This window comes from Patagioenas fasciata, chromosome 1 (genome assembly GCF_037038585.1).
Source record: "Patagioenas fasciata isolate bPatFas1 chromosome 1, bPatFas1.hap1, whole genome shotgun sequence".
Lineage (NCBI taxonomy): Eukaryota > Metazoa > Chordata > Aves > Columbiformes > Columbidae > Patagioenas > Patagioenas fasciata.
In genome coordinates, this window is record NC_092520.1 from 27,583,581 (window position 1) to 27,599,204 (window position 15,624).

A 15,624-nucleotide genomic window follows, 5' to 3' on the forward strand; every position below is an offset into this window, starting at 1 on the left:
TTTAAAACACTCCCATGATTTAAACAAAGATAGTATATGTCTTTCCAGGGAGTAGGAGGGGAAGGCATCTTTATAAACTGTATTATTTAAAGAGAGAAAGAAAACAAAACCAAAACTAACCCAAAAAACCAACTCAGTGATATCTGACAGACAAGAACATTATACTGATAAGCACATCTTTTTTCTTCAGTGTTGGCATTAAAGCAGGATGCAGTGAGTAGAAGGGAAAATGCCATTTATATTAGAAAACTCACTGTATTTTAATTAAAAACTTGATTTATATGGATCAGATTTATCTGTATTTTCACTGTCTGGCAGAAGTAAAAAGAGCCTCATAAACTTATAGTTGCTTCAAGCAGTAGGGGTCAAGCAATGCATCATTTTACCATGTGTTTGCTTTAAAACAAGCTGGGGACCAATTGAATAATTTACCTAGGAGTTTCAAGAAGAAAACTATTGTGCTCTGATCCACTCCTTGCAAATATGCTCATGTCTTGTCTTGGAGATCATGAAGTTATTACTGCTCTGTATGGCCAGTAGTGACGGTCTGTTTGGAGGTCTGCACCTTTCAAAGGGAGATGCATTTGGTAATTTATGCCCTGATTTAAGGTTGACTGCAGTTTGTGGGAACTACCACCTTTTTCAATAAGTTACAGATCAAGCAGTTATTGAGTAGGGATTGCAAGACTAAGCCTGTGATAAATTCACTCCCCTGGGAATCACCTGGCACCAAATACCAAGCCTCACATTTAATCAAGTTATCCGAGAAGCTGAGTTACATGAAAATCTGTTTTTCTGAGTGTCAGTTCGGTGATTATTTGTTCAACATCCAAAATGTATAGATCTTAAAGAATATTTTTATACCTACAAACATTTTTTAACCCACTTAATGCCTAAGCTGTAGTACTTTGAGGTAATCTTAGAGCTTCTAGTCTTATCATTAAAAAAAGAAAAAAGATATAGAGGGAGAAGCAGCTGTTTTCCTGGGGAAGAAAATAGACCAATATTTAATGGTCTGCCATTAAATGTACTTCTAGGTATATCACTTCAGACAAAAAAAAAAGTATTTATTCCTTAAGTCATAAAGCAGCTACGTATTTTCAAGAATCTTACTACATTTGCATTACAGGAATGTACAGGAGTGCATGTACTGTTGCCTTTTTATGATGTCTCTTCATCCTTTTCTGCCTTGCAGTCCATATTCCAGAAAAATTTCCTCATTCCTTCCACATGGACATCTGCACAACTGAGTGCAAAATGAACTTCTTGTTGTTGTTGTTTTGTGGCTTCTGAAGTTTTACTTCCCTCCATCACAAGACTTAAAGGCACCGTATTCTGCAAACTAACACATTTAGATACAGTGAAACCCTATGTTACTGCACACTAATGTAATAATGAGAAATGTAATTAAAGTCACTACTATAATAACATCTTATCGGAATGCACAATGAAGATAAACTTGCTTATTCCAGAGACAGAGGGCTTATTGCATAGGAAGCAGTTTGTTCTGATGAGTTCTTTGATCTACAACCGGTATCTTTGTTAACTAGAGGGGTGGGGAAGGGCTTGGTATATATTGCCACATTTTCCTTCTGCTGCCAAGGGAAGAAAAACTAAAAATATGGGGGGGCTTCAGGATCAAAGAAATGGAAAAAGTTACGCTGCCTAGGGAACAGGCTAAGGGAAAAGTTTTTTTAGAAATATCTTCATTAGTAAATATTTAGAATGCACAGATGCTGAATAAACACCTCAGCTACAGACTTCAGCAAAACAATTACTATATGAAAAAAAAAGAAGAAAAATAAAACTAAGTTGGTGGCATGTCTGTAAACTGTGTATAGAAATACCACAACTATGCACAAGATATCAGCTTTTCTTCATAAAGGGCAAGAAATTACTCTGACTCATCTCTCCATATTTTTTACACAAATGAGACTGGATGGCAACCGAAAGCCTCAGAGACATCTCAGCAGTCAGTCCCTGAGAACTGGGTGAGACAGTTTCAGCATACTGGCCCTTGGCACTGTATCTCTCAAACTGAGACCTTCTTCTAGCTCCAGTCTCTTCCAAAGGAGGCACTAACAAGCTCAGTGAAATAAAGAAGAAAAGGAGTGATTTCTTTTTCTTTTTTTTTTTTCTGCTTAAGGCTTGCCAAAGCTAAAGCACAGTGTTAATAGTCTATTCCAAATACTTAAACACTCAGTGCATGGGTCCGTGTTTGCAGAGTCCAAGTGGAAATGACTCAGCATGCAAAAAATAAAAAGAGCAGGCTGCCCTGTTGTAATTCACATAATTAAAATATTCTGCCTAAATGCATTACATCTCCCCCCTCACATCAAAGGCCTGTGTTTCCTCAAGCTCTCCATTTACATTTAGGGAAGCCAGTGTTCTTAAGCTCTTACAGGAGAGATGATGTGGCCTGGGCATCTCTGCCTTGGTGGGAATAACAAATCCCAACACTGTGTAAAATACCAGGTCCCAGGCAAAGATGCCTTATATTTAATAAATACTGCAGCAGTCCCACAACTTAGTTACCCTTTGCTGTACTATGGGTTGTATAGAATCATAGAATAGCTTTGGTTAGAAAAGACCTTTAAGATCATCGAGTCCAACCGTTAACCTAACACTGCCAAGTTCATTTCCAAACCATGTCCCTAAGAACCTCATCTACATGTCTTTTAAACACCTCCAGGGATGGTGACTCCACTACTTCCCTGGGCAGCCTGTTCCAATGCCTGACAACCCTTTCTGTGAAGAAGTTTTCCTAATATCCAATCTAAACCTCCCCTGTCGCAACTTGAGGCCATTTCCTCTTGTTTTGTTGCTTTTTGCTTGGGAAAAGAGATCAAGACCCACCTCACTACAACCTCTAATTTGCTTGTATATTAGCCTGTATTGACATGTGCCCACATTAGGGCATCTAGGTCCTTTAATGATCTAGACCACTGACAGCTGAGCTGTGCAAAAAAACTAAGGTGTTAGAAAATCGGCACAGGGATTTATGTCCTACCTGGCAGTTTTTAAAGGCTTCCTGGGGGGTGAGTGATTTTTTGTTTACTTGGTTTTTGAAGGTTGTGTGGGGAAGTCCTGGAAAACACTTCCGATGTCAAGGGGTCAAGGGCCGGCTGTGCCGCTGTTGGAATTTGGATGGGGCTACCCTGTTCTCCTGCAGGGTTAGATAAAATCGATGAAGAGTTTCTTACCAGCATGTGTGAGGTATTTGCTGTGTTGTGCAGCAGCCTCCAGGTGGTGGACAAGCTGGTTGAGAAGCTGCAGTTTAGGGAAATAAGGACTCAGAGATCCTGGTGTGGGAAGAGCAGCACCAGCAGCTACTGGTTTTGGTTCAGTAATGAGAGTTACAGTCATTGCAGAGGTCCACTGAAAGCAATGAGGAGCCAGCAGTAATTATAGTCTGGATTGCTTGTGCTACGACTAACAGGTGGTGGCATGGGTGCAGCCTTGTGGGGCTTTGCTGGGAACAGAGATGGATAGGATAGATCGGGGCAGGCACTTAGTGCTTGTTGTCCAGGAGACCAACTGATGCAGGTGAGGAGAATCAAAAGCCTTAGAAGAGAAGGTGGATGATACTTTCCCCTTTATACCCCAGTTAGCTGGGCCTAAACTGGGGTGACACCAGGTCAAGGATGCTAAGAACATTAAGTGTGGGTAAGGGCCAGGATATAGTGGTGACACTCCCCATCTATAGATGCCAGGTCAGATCTCTGCCTTGGCTTAGGGGGCTGTGTTCTGGCTGACTATGTGATGGACAGCATCAGGAGTCTTCTAGTGGGGGCAGCCACTCCATGAGCTGGAGACTGTCACCTGGCCCATACTCTCCTTTGCTGAAGTAACTTCTCTTTTAACGTTTCTTTGATGTTGTTTGGTAATTCCAGTGGCCTGGTGCCATTTACAGGGGCATTGTACTGTGTATCTTGGGAAGAGAAGATGTATAACTGACTGCTATAAACAATTACTGCACAGTGGTTCTTCAGGGGATGAAGAAATGAGACTATGGATGGAGCATATTTTGGAAAAACTTCCTTGCTCAGCTTGTTTTCTTTTCCCATGATACTCCAAATCTAGTTTTCTCTAGCAGACATAACTCATCATTCTGTTGTTTTTAGTCTTATGAAGAGTTTGGGAATGAATTTCATTTCCAAAACATGGCTGTAGAATACCCTTCTGGTGAAGTTTTGATGCCAGTTTTAACAGTTCTCTCTGCCTGCCTTAGCCCCTCAGTGGAAGTTGCTGAGCATAGGAGTAGGTGCTTGGACACAGAAGGGCGATTCTCACAGCATAAGGTAGGTGGCTGGGCTCTTCTTCATGGGCAAGGCTGGATGCTCCCACAGTGAGGTCAGTACAGTGTGTGCGCAGCTCCATGATGGTCTTCGGCTGATCAAGGCAGGTCTGCTGTTGGTAGGGGCTGTCCCACCTTCCCTGGCTGTGACTTTTTGTCCCTTCTTTTGTCCAGGCATTCGTGATTGGGTCTCCTTGTGGGAAGTTTGATGGGTAAAAGGTCCAGCTGAAAATGTAGCACGTTTCAAATGTGTAAGCATTCAGCTGGACAACATGCTGATGTAGGTGTGGTTGTACAGTAGGGACATGAAGGAAGAGATGAGGATGGCAGACAAGAAGATCAAGACCACATCTTACAGCAGTAGGGAAACCTTATGTAGGCTTAGTGACGTGTCTTGTCTTTTGATGGTATGAGGGCTCCATATGCCTCTATGTGGCAATTTCTGTTTTTGTTTTCCTGTGTGTGGAAGCAAAGACATTTGGAGTCAGCTGCTAGAAAACACGTGATACATTTGAAATGTGTGCTTCAAGAGGCACTTGTCTCAGGGCTTCAGGTGGCATGTGCACCTTTTTGTAGGAGACTGAGCACCAAACCATCTTCTGAGGAAGGTAAGAAGTAGGGACTGTATTACCACAGCAACATAATGGTTTGAGCAAAATGGAGCAGTGGGGTTGTGCATCCTCCTTAGTTTAAAGAAATTTAATCCATGGTACCTCCTTTCTGAAATAGCCACTGAGCTATGGAAAGGTCTAGCATGAGGTCACTGAACTCCTGTTGAAATGCGGCTGCTGTTCAGCAAAGAGTGCAGGATTCTTGAGGACACAAAGTGGAGAGGTACACAGCCTCCTTTTTTACAGAGGAATGTGTCTGAGAATGGTAAGTCTTGGTTCTTGTCCATGTGCCTGGAACTGCTTCACAACACTCGCCTGACAAGCCATTGAATAAATTGCCTCTGCAGCACTGGAAACAAGACTGAGGACTCCTTTCCCAAGGGGATATTTAAACTTTTCATTGGAAAAGATTTAAACTTTTCATTGGACGTATTTTGTCAGCAATGATTTTATTACTCACTGGCTATTAATCATGTGCCTTACTGTGGCATTCATATTTCAAGTCGTTACACTTTTATTTTCTGGCAAAAATGCAGTAGATCTGTAAGAGTGACTGTTCCCTGCTGTTGAGAAAGCCATGGCATCATAAAACTTGAGAAGCCTTGCACTAATGTAATCAATCTACTAAATGACATCTATATTTGAAATACTGTGTGCATGTATAATACCTCACAAGAGAAAACAAAATACTGGTACCACTACCATGTTGTGGCTCTGTTCTGGCATTTGGCGAGCTTCTTGTGTGGAACTTCTCCTGTGCTGAAAACCTTTCTTCTCTGTGAAGGTCTGTTCCCTCTGACTTAGTGGCGCTTATCAAACACAAATGGTGTGTTGCCACATAACATCTTGATGTCAGGTTTGCATCTTGGCAAAATAATAAACACATCTTTTTTTATTTCTAATTACATTATCTCTCAGATATGAAAGATAACGTTTGCCACTGACTTTACATTCAGGGAATGTTTCCTATAAGCTTTTATGCTGTGTCAAGCAAAGCCCTGGGAAATGTGAGCCAATTTATTTTGATGTTCTTTAGTGTCTTACTGTCTACAAAGGCAACAGCCATCTTAGGTACATCGCTCACTTTGATCTGTCCTCTTCTTCAAGAATAAAGAATTAATCTTTACAGGACACAGTCCTCTCTAGAAGGACTGTATGGGATTCAACTGTGAGGAAGTAAAAATAGAGATTGAATTGTGGCAAAATGTTGACAAGTCTACAAAAGAAACATGGAAAGAATGAGCCTTCTGCAAAGCAGGGAATGTGAGTTTCCTAAGAAGCTTTTAAGGTTCCTGTAAATTATTATCTAGGCACAGCTGACAACAGCAGACTAAATGCTCGCTGACTTTTCCTAATTCCTGAATATCTGACTGAGTGCAGTAGTAGCCTTACGAATGACCACTCTGCAAATGTTTTCCCCAAACATCTTGCTTGATGGAAAATTAAAAGCTCTTGCACATTGCTCAAACTTGTACAACTATATTAGGCACTAGTTTTGCACTTAATCACAAAGGTGGTGTTCTCCCCAAAGTAATCACTGTGCATAATAAAACTTATTTAAAGCATGGAATGTAATTGTTTGGTGTTGACTGTACACTGACAGAGCTATGTGCATAATCCTTACATTAATAGAGAACATCTTAGGAGGAAAGGAGCTAAACCCCCAGGATTCTTAGTGCAGCCTGCAAGCAGGCTAACTGGGGACTCATTATCAGCAAAATCACTTCATATCCTCCTGTGAATGTTTACTATTCACGGTGAGGAGCTTCTATCCTAACATATTAAATCTTTTGTCCTACCACTGGAAAATTCAGTAAGATTTTTTTAAGGGTAAATAAATTATCATACCCATCTTCCAGATTAGGGCTAGACTGATGTACTGTATAATCTTGAGTAAATCAGAAGTAGCCAGGAATAGAAAGAATGCTTCATTATTTGGCAACCCAGAGAAACCAGTACATGTAAAATTAGATTCCCTTAAACATGCAGGTCTGTTCAAGCCACTCCTGAAATTCCACCGTGATGGGGAGGATGAATGCAGCAAGATCAACCTTTCCTTGATACTTTCTCTTAAATTGTTTCAGCGTCAGAGGCAGAGCATCTATGATTTCAGGGAACGGTGTGGGCCTTGCACTGGATTTTTTTTCCTACTTTTTTCAGTGTAAGATGCAACCATGTTCTCTTTCCTTTGAATGATTGTTCACATGCAATTCACTTCCAGGATACCTGAGCAGTGACCCTGTATTTGGAATACTATCATGTCCTCTTCTGTTGCTTGGAGAAGGTGATCTCCAGGATTGGAAGATAGGTTGCCCTGGGATAGTATGAGGCTTTGGAAGGTGTGCTGGTTTTGTCTGGGATAGAGATAATTTTCTTCCTAGTAGCTCCTATGGGGCTCTGGTTTAGATTTGGGCTGTAAACAGTGTTACTGTAACAGCAATGTTTTAGTTATCGCTGAGCAGCCTTACACAGAGTCAAGACCTTTTCTGCTCCTCACCCCACCCACCAGTGAGTGGGGCTGGGGGTGCACAAGAAGCTGTGAGGGGACACGGCTGGCACAGCTGACTCCAACTGACCAAAGGGATATTCCATAACATATGATGTCATGCTCAGTGTAAAAGCTGGGGGAAGAAAAAGGAGTTTTGGCATTTTATCTTCCCAAGTAATGGTTACTTGTGATGGAATCCTGCTGTCCTGGAGATGGCTGAACACCTGCCTGCCCGTGGGAAGTGGTGAATGAATCCCTTGGTTTGCTTTGCTTGTGTGCACGGCTTTTGCTTTACCTGTTAAACTGTTGTTATCTCAACCTGCGAGTTTTCTCACTTTTACCATTCTGATTCTCTCCCCCATCTCACCAGAGGGGAGTGAGCGAGCAGCTGTGCATGGCCTAGTTGCTGGCTGCGATTAAACCACAACAGAAGGCACTGGCAAGCACGTGACAGACAAACATTACACATGTAGACAAAGTGGTGAGTACCCTCTCCACTCTGCAGTGTTTCTATAGGGTCTGACAAATCACAGTGTTACTTATTTCTTGTTTACCACTTAAAGATGAATGGCTGTAGTTAAATTTATTCATTTTGGTAAACTGTCTTTCCCAATAATTAATTAATTTGATAAGTGAACTCAAAAGGTCCATTTTTTTTTCCTTACATTATATGCAGGTGTGGGTGTAAGAATTTCATAGGTATCATGGAAGTTGAGGCAATGCATGAAAACCTGAATAGTGCATGCATAAGTTGTTTAATCTAATATATTCTTGTGCAGTCAACCATTCTTTTTCTAGCAAATACTGGGATGATACTGCTATGTCCTTGGTGAAAATAACTGGTCCTTCCTGTAGTTCCATTGCAGTACTCCTGCAGAAAACTGGTTATTTTTCTTCTGTTCCTGTTCTTATGAAGCATTCTATCGAGAAAATAAATTGTCAAGAATAGTAAAATTAGACATAACATCAGAAAACATTTTTGTGAGACCAGAATTTTATTGTTTGATTAAGAAACAGTGAAGGTTGTTCTAAGCTCATCTGTGCTTAAGCTCTGATTATCATGAAACCTTCTACCAGGCAGAATCTAGCCAGACTTGTAAAACCACCAGAAAGCTGACACAGTTGACAGTTGAGCTGACACAATTTCTAAAACTTATGACTTGGCTTAATGACTGGAAGATGGCCATGGATATGGTTTTGTTTTTTGGGTTTTTTTTTGGCAATGAGATATGGAAGTTATCAGCAGTTCTGTTGTTGAGCCCTGAAATGGCATCAGGTCTTGCCAGCCAAAAGGAGTTAGCAATGCCTTGTGGTTTTGACCTAATTCCTGGTTCGACAGGAGATGATTGAGAATATGCAGCCAGGTAGTTTATGACAGCCTGTGCAACTGAGGTTGTAATGTGGTTACAGGATGAAGCCTGTCCTTGTCATAATTACCTAACCTTTCTCTACAAAGATAGGAAGATAAAGATTTGTCCCACATGTGGACGGCTGCTTTCCAGAGTCCATGCTAAGTGAAGCTGCCAAAACTGTTTGCAGAACTTAATGATTCTTCATCATCCTGTGGTTCAAACAGCTCTTCTGATCTCCAGTCCAAAAGCCGACACTCATATTTCCCTTTATTTTGTAATGGGATCTTTAAACAGCTTCAGGATAACCCCAGATGAAACATAAGAACATGGCAAAACCAGATGGAAATTCCAGAGTTAATGTCACCTCATTTTGAAAGCATATTCTATAGAACATGCCAGCGACAAAGGCTTGGATTCAGTCTTGATGTTGAAGTTCAGTCTGCTAAAACAACAAACTGATGGCATTTCAAAGGAAGACAGTGATCTTGACAGCAGGACATGAAGACCTAAGGAAGGTAGAGCCTGAATGATACAAAGGCATGGACCTGAAAGGGAGTTAAGGTCGTGTAGGTAAGAAGGATCACCTGTGGCTAAGCCATTTCTGGAGGATGTTTATCTGGTCTGCAGCTGTTCCTTGAACACTAAGTGTATATGTAGAAGACGACTGTAAGTTATTTATATAACTTGTTGCTTTCATGGGAGTGCTGGGAAGCATGGTAGTGTAAATGTAGACAAAGGATAACTGCCCATAGCCTGTTGGAGAACTTATACTCACTGATGGTAGACAGTGTCCTTAGAAAAAGTATGAGAATTAGGAGGCTTTAATGCAATACCTGGGAGCTGCAGGAGGTCTGAAGAGGAGCACTCCCTGCTGGTGTGTCTTTCCCTAAGAGAAGCTGGAAGGCATTCCCCTGGGCCTGGTGAACTGCTGCAATGATGCTGACTTTGCAGTTGGCCAACACACCCAGCTGACCTACACCCTGTGCTGCTACAGCTTGCTTGCTGCTGTTTGCCTCAAGTAAGCCAGATTATTCCTAATAACTGCAATAAGGCACGTACAGGGCATAGAAGAGCTACTGCTGAACAGGCTGCTGGTCTGAAATCGGCTAGACAGTTTAACTTATTTCTTTTAAAATAGGTGTCCTACATTTGTCAGGTATGGACTGCTAGTACCTGCGGATTCCACATCCAGCAAGAATTCATCTCCTTCTGCAGAAAGGGAGACATGGAGCTCATTGCTTTAGCAAAAAATGATCTACCCTTTGCACTAATGTGCACATACTAAGGATCTATGTGTATGTGTGTAGTATAAGAATCTGGCAGATAGATAACTTACAGCAGGGGTGTCAAACTCATTTTCACCAGGGGCCACATCAGCCTCACGGTTGCTTTCTAAGGGCTGAATGTAATTTTAGGACTGTATAAATGTAGTAGTTACATTTTTTTATACTAGCTACTTATGCAGTTAGGGAGGTTGAGTAGATATATGAAGAGTATAAAGCAAAATGGATTAAAAAATATCCAGGAAAATGAAGTTTAGTTTGCTCTTCCTTTCCTGATGGATCTTTTAAATGAAATCATATTCAAGTACGCTGCTCTCAGCTATGATCTCACAACTATTACTTAAGCTTGGTCATACAAAAATACCATTTCTTTTTCCAGTAAGAAACAAAGGTTTGTCTGTAGCTTCTCCCCTGAGCCTAGATGACCCCTTGGACTAGTGTGCTTGAGATTCCCTTATGTGCTGTTGGCTAACGCAATAGGCACGACATAGTAGCATCCAATTCTTAACCTCTGAATCCCTTTTCCAAAGAGGTAGATAACTTATGGTTCATCTGGCAGGGTGCAGCCTTCAACAACACGGCAACACTCCTTTAATTCATGCCCCTTGAGCTACAACAGACATGCCACTGCATCCCTAAGAAACATACACAGATCATAAATAAGGTTAGATGTTATTTTAAGTAATAAACACTGAGATACAGAGACTTCATTGCAGCCTCTTTGCCTGTCTCTTCATTTGGACTATTTTTAGATTGCAGTCAGCATTACGACGGTGAACCGAAGAACACTTGGACAATAGGTACATAAATAATTATGGCCAGGTCTCCAGAGCCTGAAACATTAGCAGAGGATCCAAGTTAAATACTGGCTGGGACTACTTGATGGCTTGGAGATGTTGCTGTGCTTATACATATTAATGGAATTTCATTTTCCATGGTGAAAAACTAACCTGGACTCCTCTGCATTGTTACTCATTTAAGAGTTACCCTGCTTTGTGATAATGCTGGAGTGTCACTGAAACCAGTCGGGGATTTGAAGCTGACTGCTAGATTGGTCACAGAAAACATACTGTCCACCAGCAGGACACGCCTGCGAGTAAAAAGAATTTTTACTGCTTTTTCCAAGCCATCTTTAAAAGATGAGTTAAAAATGGCTTGTAAGGATAAAAGCTAAGTGTGTCTTGGGGATTTTGCATTCCCATAGCTTAGGGTCATGATAAAAAATTTTAACAGTGAAGAAATTTGAGTAAACTACTGAACCTTTTTCAGTAACTTTTGGGTTTTTTGCATGTATTTTTCAAAGAGAAATCTTTGATATTAAGTAGCCTATTGAAAAAGTGTCTTATGAAGTGCTAGTAACATGGTAGAGAAAGGTAAGGTTTTTATGCAAAGATATCAAAACACTTAAAAAAAGAGTGAAATCTATATTTATGAAAGCACTAACTATGCAGACATTGATGTTGGTAAGAATGTTGCAGAATTGCCATGTAGATTTTCTCTACTTGTTTTTATTTCCTTTTTAAGGTCTGTGAAATTACCTTGTTTTCATGTGTCTTTGGAAGGGTGAGTCATGCAGGACAGGGCGTAACCTAGAAGACTTATATCTGCATAGGTGACCCCTGCATATCCAAGGGTAGGAGGAAATCATAAAGGTTAAGATTCCACTGAAATAGAACCGAGGAGACCTTTTGTATCTCTGCGAGTCCATAAAGAGAAGAGTGAGGGCAAGTTAGGCAGAGCTCTGGTTTGAATGACAGGCTTTGTGATCAGGGAAGTTGTCTTCTTCTGCTCAGAGGAACTTGGTTCTCTACACACTCTCTGTTAATCTAGCAGGACTTCATCAAGTGTGAATCAAACAGCTTTTCTCCTAGTAGGAACAACCAGGAAATGTTCCACCTGAGCCTCCCATGCCATGTTGTGGCACTCCATAAAATCAAGTGGGGGCTCTACAATACATCAGGAGATGGAGCCAGCACTGTCTTGCTGGAGCTCCATAATTAAAGGTCTCATTTTGAGAGGGCAACAAGACCTCAGGTCTTGCCTACGCTTAAAAAAAGGAGGAATTTATATTCACATTTCTTACCTTAGAAAAGCATCCTAGTGTCCAGGTGGCAAGTCATTCTATAAGCTTGTGGTGAGTTCAGAGTTTTCCATAGGGGAAGTCTTTCTTTTGCTGCTGCACCCTGTGTCTGCTGGACCACTCAGTGACTCATTTCGAATCACTGAAATGGCAGAAAATCATCTCAGAAGAAAGGAAAAAAAACAAAACAAGTGGAAGCTGTTATCATGACATTCTAGTGAGCTGAACTGGCTTGAGGGAGACTCTAAACTGCCACAGAACAGGTGCAGAGGGAGCAAGAATTCTCCTCTTTATGGCTTTGTGCAATTAAAACAGCACAGCTGCTTCTGAAATTGTACCAAGGAGAATCTTCTGATTCTGGGATCGCTGTGCAACAGTTGAAGTATGTTGGGCCTGAAGGAACACAGAGGGGAGAAGTGCTCACAAGAGATCTACCTCCTGATAACCTTAGTAAATATATAGAAAACAGTAAATATTGCAAAGAGAAGGGCTGGAACCCAGGTCTTCTTGCAGAGTTGTGTTTCACTCTTGGGCTTTATGCACATCAGTGCACTGTGGAACAGCTTAAGTAGAAACCAGATGGAGAACAGCCCATGGGACATATAGGTTTGATCTCCTTCCAGTGTGGGCATCTACTCATGGTCTCACATTTCTTAGATACATATTCAAATTCGTAGGCTAATAAGTAGGCTCCTACTCTGCTCATGGAAAGCTTAGACCTGGTTTCTGGCTTCTACCTCCTTCCTACCCTAAGAGAAGGGATCTGGGCTGTGCAGTGAGCAGACAGACATCACCCTGCATGCTGAACAGACTGACGTTAGACAACTCTAAGGCCAGCAGGGTGGCCTGGGACAGGTAGTATTTCACATGGGTAAAAGGTGCTTCATTCAGGTTCTGGATACCTGATTCTTAACTTCTGAAGTCACATATTGGGTCTGGGCCAAAACCTCTGTCACCTGATGTGATCTTCATGGGAAAAATCAAGATACATGATTCCAAACTTCCCATTGGTCCAGATAACTACACAGAAAAATTATAGTAATAAACTAAACTGAGTCATTAGTAAGTATAATATCTAAACATTTATAGATTTAACAATAAAAGTTAACTCTCCCTCTTAAGGTAGAAGCTTGAGGAAGATGAGGATGTGAATGAATACTAGGATATAGATTTCAGAGAAAGGGTATCTCTGATCTTTGACAGCTACAGATTTCTATTAGATGTGTCCTTAACTTTTAAAGGATCTGATTTCTGGCAATTCTCTATGTTTCCCATCCGTCTGCCTCTGATATTTCTAGAAAACTCTTAGGTTAGTGTAAAATGTTTTGGTGTCAGAGACTTCTGCTTGTGTAATTAATACAGCAATTTGGGGTCCCTGCCATGTGGTCATCTCTTTAAATAATTCATAGCCATTGCATAGATGATTTTCAAAATATCTAATTATCCTTCACATTTGCTTAATAGTTTTCACTGCATACTTGTAATTCTCCCTTTTCTCTGCATTCAGCAAATATTTGGATTAAGTTAATGTTGACCTACATATAGATACAGGGCTCAAAACACAAGTCGACTTAAGATCTCTGACCCAAATCTGAAATTTGTTGGGTGTTCAAAAGCTTCGCCCTGCTGTGGCCAAACCTGAAGATATGTATACACTACGGACTTGAAAAATCTTTTGAAGTTTCTCAGGTGTACTAAATTTCACTAGAGACAGGCTCTTATGCACTTTAGTTCCGACAGTGAAAAGCCACTCTGTGCTAATCTTATATTTAGTCATTGTTGGGAGTCATAAAGCAGGTGCACCTTTGCTTCAGGAGTGTGTTTAAGTGTCCAAATATCCCTCTGGAGTAATTTGCAGAAGGGTTTGGGAATCCTTTCATCATTTCTTAAGATGTGGGCTTGAATGTGGGCTTAAAAAATAGAGGACCTGAATCTGTACCTCTAACACCCTCTTTGAAGGTGTTGACCATTTGGGCAAAGAGGGAGAAGAACCATATGCCTGTCTTATCTGATGAAGGGGAATATATTGCCTCTCTTTAATCCTTTTTCTCATTTATACTCTATCCAAATTTGCATTTTCTAAACATGAGGCCAATCAATCAAGTTGCTTTTGCCATACAACTTACTGATTCCTGAATCAGTTCCATGCACTAAAGTATGACTTTTAGGAAAAGCAGTCCTTTGATAAGCAAGTTATCTCCTCTTATAGAACATATACACAATGTGGGAATGAGTCAGAAAGGCTACTTTTGTTTCCTGTGTTCTTCACACCTGGCTCTGTAACTCTGAAAACGGAGTTTTCATTGACACTTGGTTTGTATAATGTCCCACATTGCTGCAAAGATTCCATTGCTCCTTCAGGCAGTTCAGAATCAGAGCCTGTAGATCTACTGGAGATTTCAGTGACCAGGGCTGGAAGAATAACTGATACCAGTAGCCAGTTACTCTCTCTATGGACTGGCACAGAAAGAAGGTGAGATATGATTTGCCGAAAGATTTTGTAGAGGTTAAAATAATGACTGAGAGACACTGAAAAGTGGGTTCTGGGTTCCAATCCAGACTTTGGATATCACTCTCTCCTCAGTCCCAACTTGTTTTAGAAAATTTTTGTCCTCACCCTATTCTGGTGGAGAACTTGGCTTAGAAAGCCCTGTCAGCTTCCCCTTCCCTCATTAGTAACATTTCCTTTCTTCTGTCCTTAACTGATGTGCGTTGTTCCCCATTCCCATGTTCCAGTCCCTTCGCCGAGGCCATTGCTCTTCCATCCCCATTCCTCATGCAGTCTCAGTACTTACCATCTTCCATTTCACTCTCAGGCTTTCAGTCTCCACCTCAGATCAAATCTCTTTTCTGTTTCTCCTCATTCTCCTTCTGTCCCAGTTTACTCCTCTTGTGTTTTTTTCATCCCAGCTCAGCTTTTATCCCCACTGCAACAGAATGTGTCAGGCTACACCTACGCAAGTGAACCAGCATCCAACCCCACAAAGCTCACAGATGGTAAATCCAGCCTTACCTCTGCATCTCTGAGGTGGAAGATAGAAGTATTTTGTTGGACTGACATAGGCACAGTAGCTAAAGGAAACTTCTCAATAAGGAGAGAGGTACTGGAGAATTTATCTGCAAAGTTTTGAAAAAACTTTGTAGAAAATGCACAAATTATTTTTTTTTTTTTAAATAATAAATTTAGCAACTCCCTTGCAAGCTTTGGCATCCAATTCAAAAGCAGATTTTTTAAAAGAAAATGTCACCAGATGTTTACTTATCATACAGAAAATAATGCATGACTTAAGCCTCATAAGTTGAAAATGGTGAACTGTTTTGGTTAAAATTTCAAATAAACTCAGTTTTAAGGTAAGACATGAGGAAAATTTTCGGAATCTGCTTTTGAGATCTGGTTGGCAACTTCAATTAATTATAGGCAGAGCTCTTGGTGTCCTGGTTTGATCAGGGAAATTCACTTCACAAAAACTGAGAAGCTGGCATTTTATTCTAGCAATGGCAACAATGAGTAAT

At 40.9% G+C, this 15,624-nt stretch overlaps 1 long non-coding RNA gene across 2 annotated transcripts; it reads right to left on the reverse strand.

Annotated features, from left to right (window-relative positions):
• Positions 1-394: 394 nt before the first annotated feature.
• On the reverse strand, positions 395-15,274 carry LOC139827267 (uncharacterized). Of its 2 annotated transcripts, XR_011737712.1 has the most exons (4): positions 15,125-15,274; positions 14,907-15,038; positions 12,115-12,253; positions 395-565 (listed from the first exon to the last, which is right to left on the reverse strand). It is a non-coding gene; the product is annotated as an uncharacterized lncRNA (long non-coding RNA). The 2 variants fall into 2 exon arrangements; XR_011737711.1 differs by lacking the exon at positions 395-565 and having other exon boundaries at positions 8,322-12,253.
• Positions 15,275-15,624: the final 350 nt, after the last annotated feature.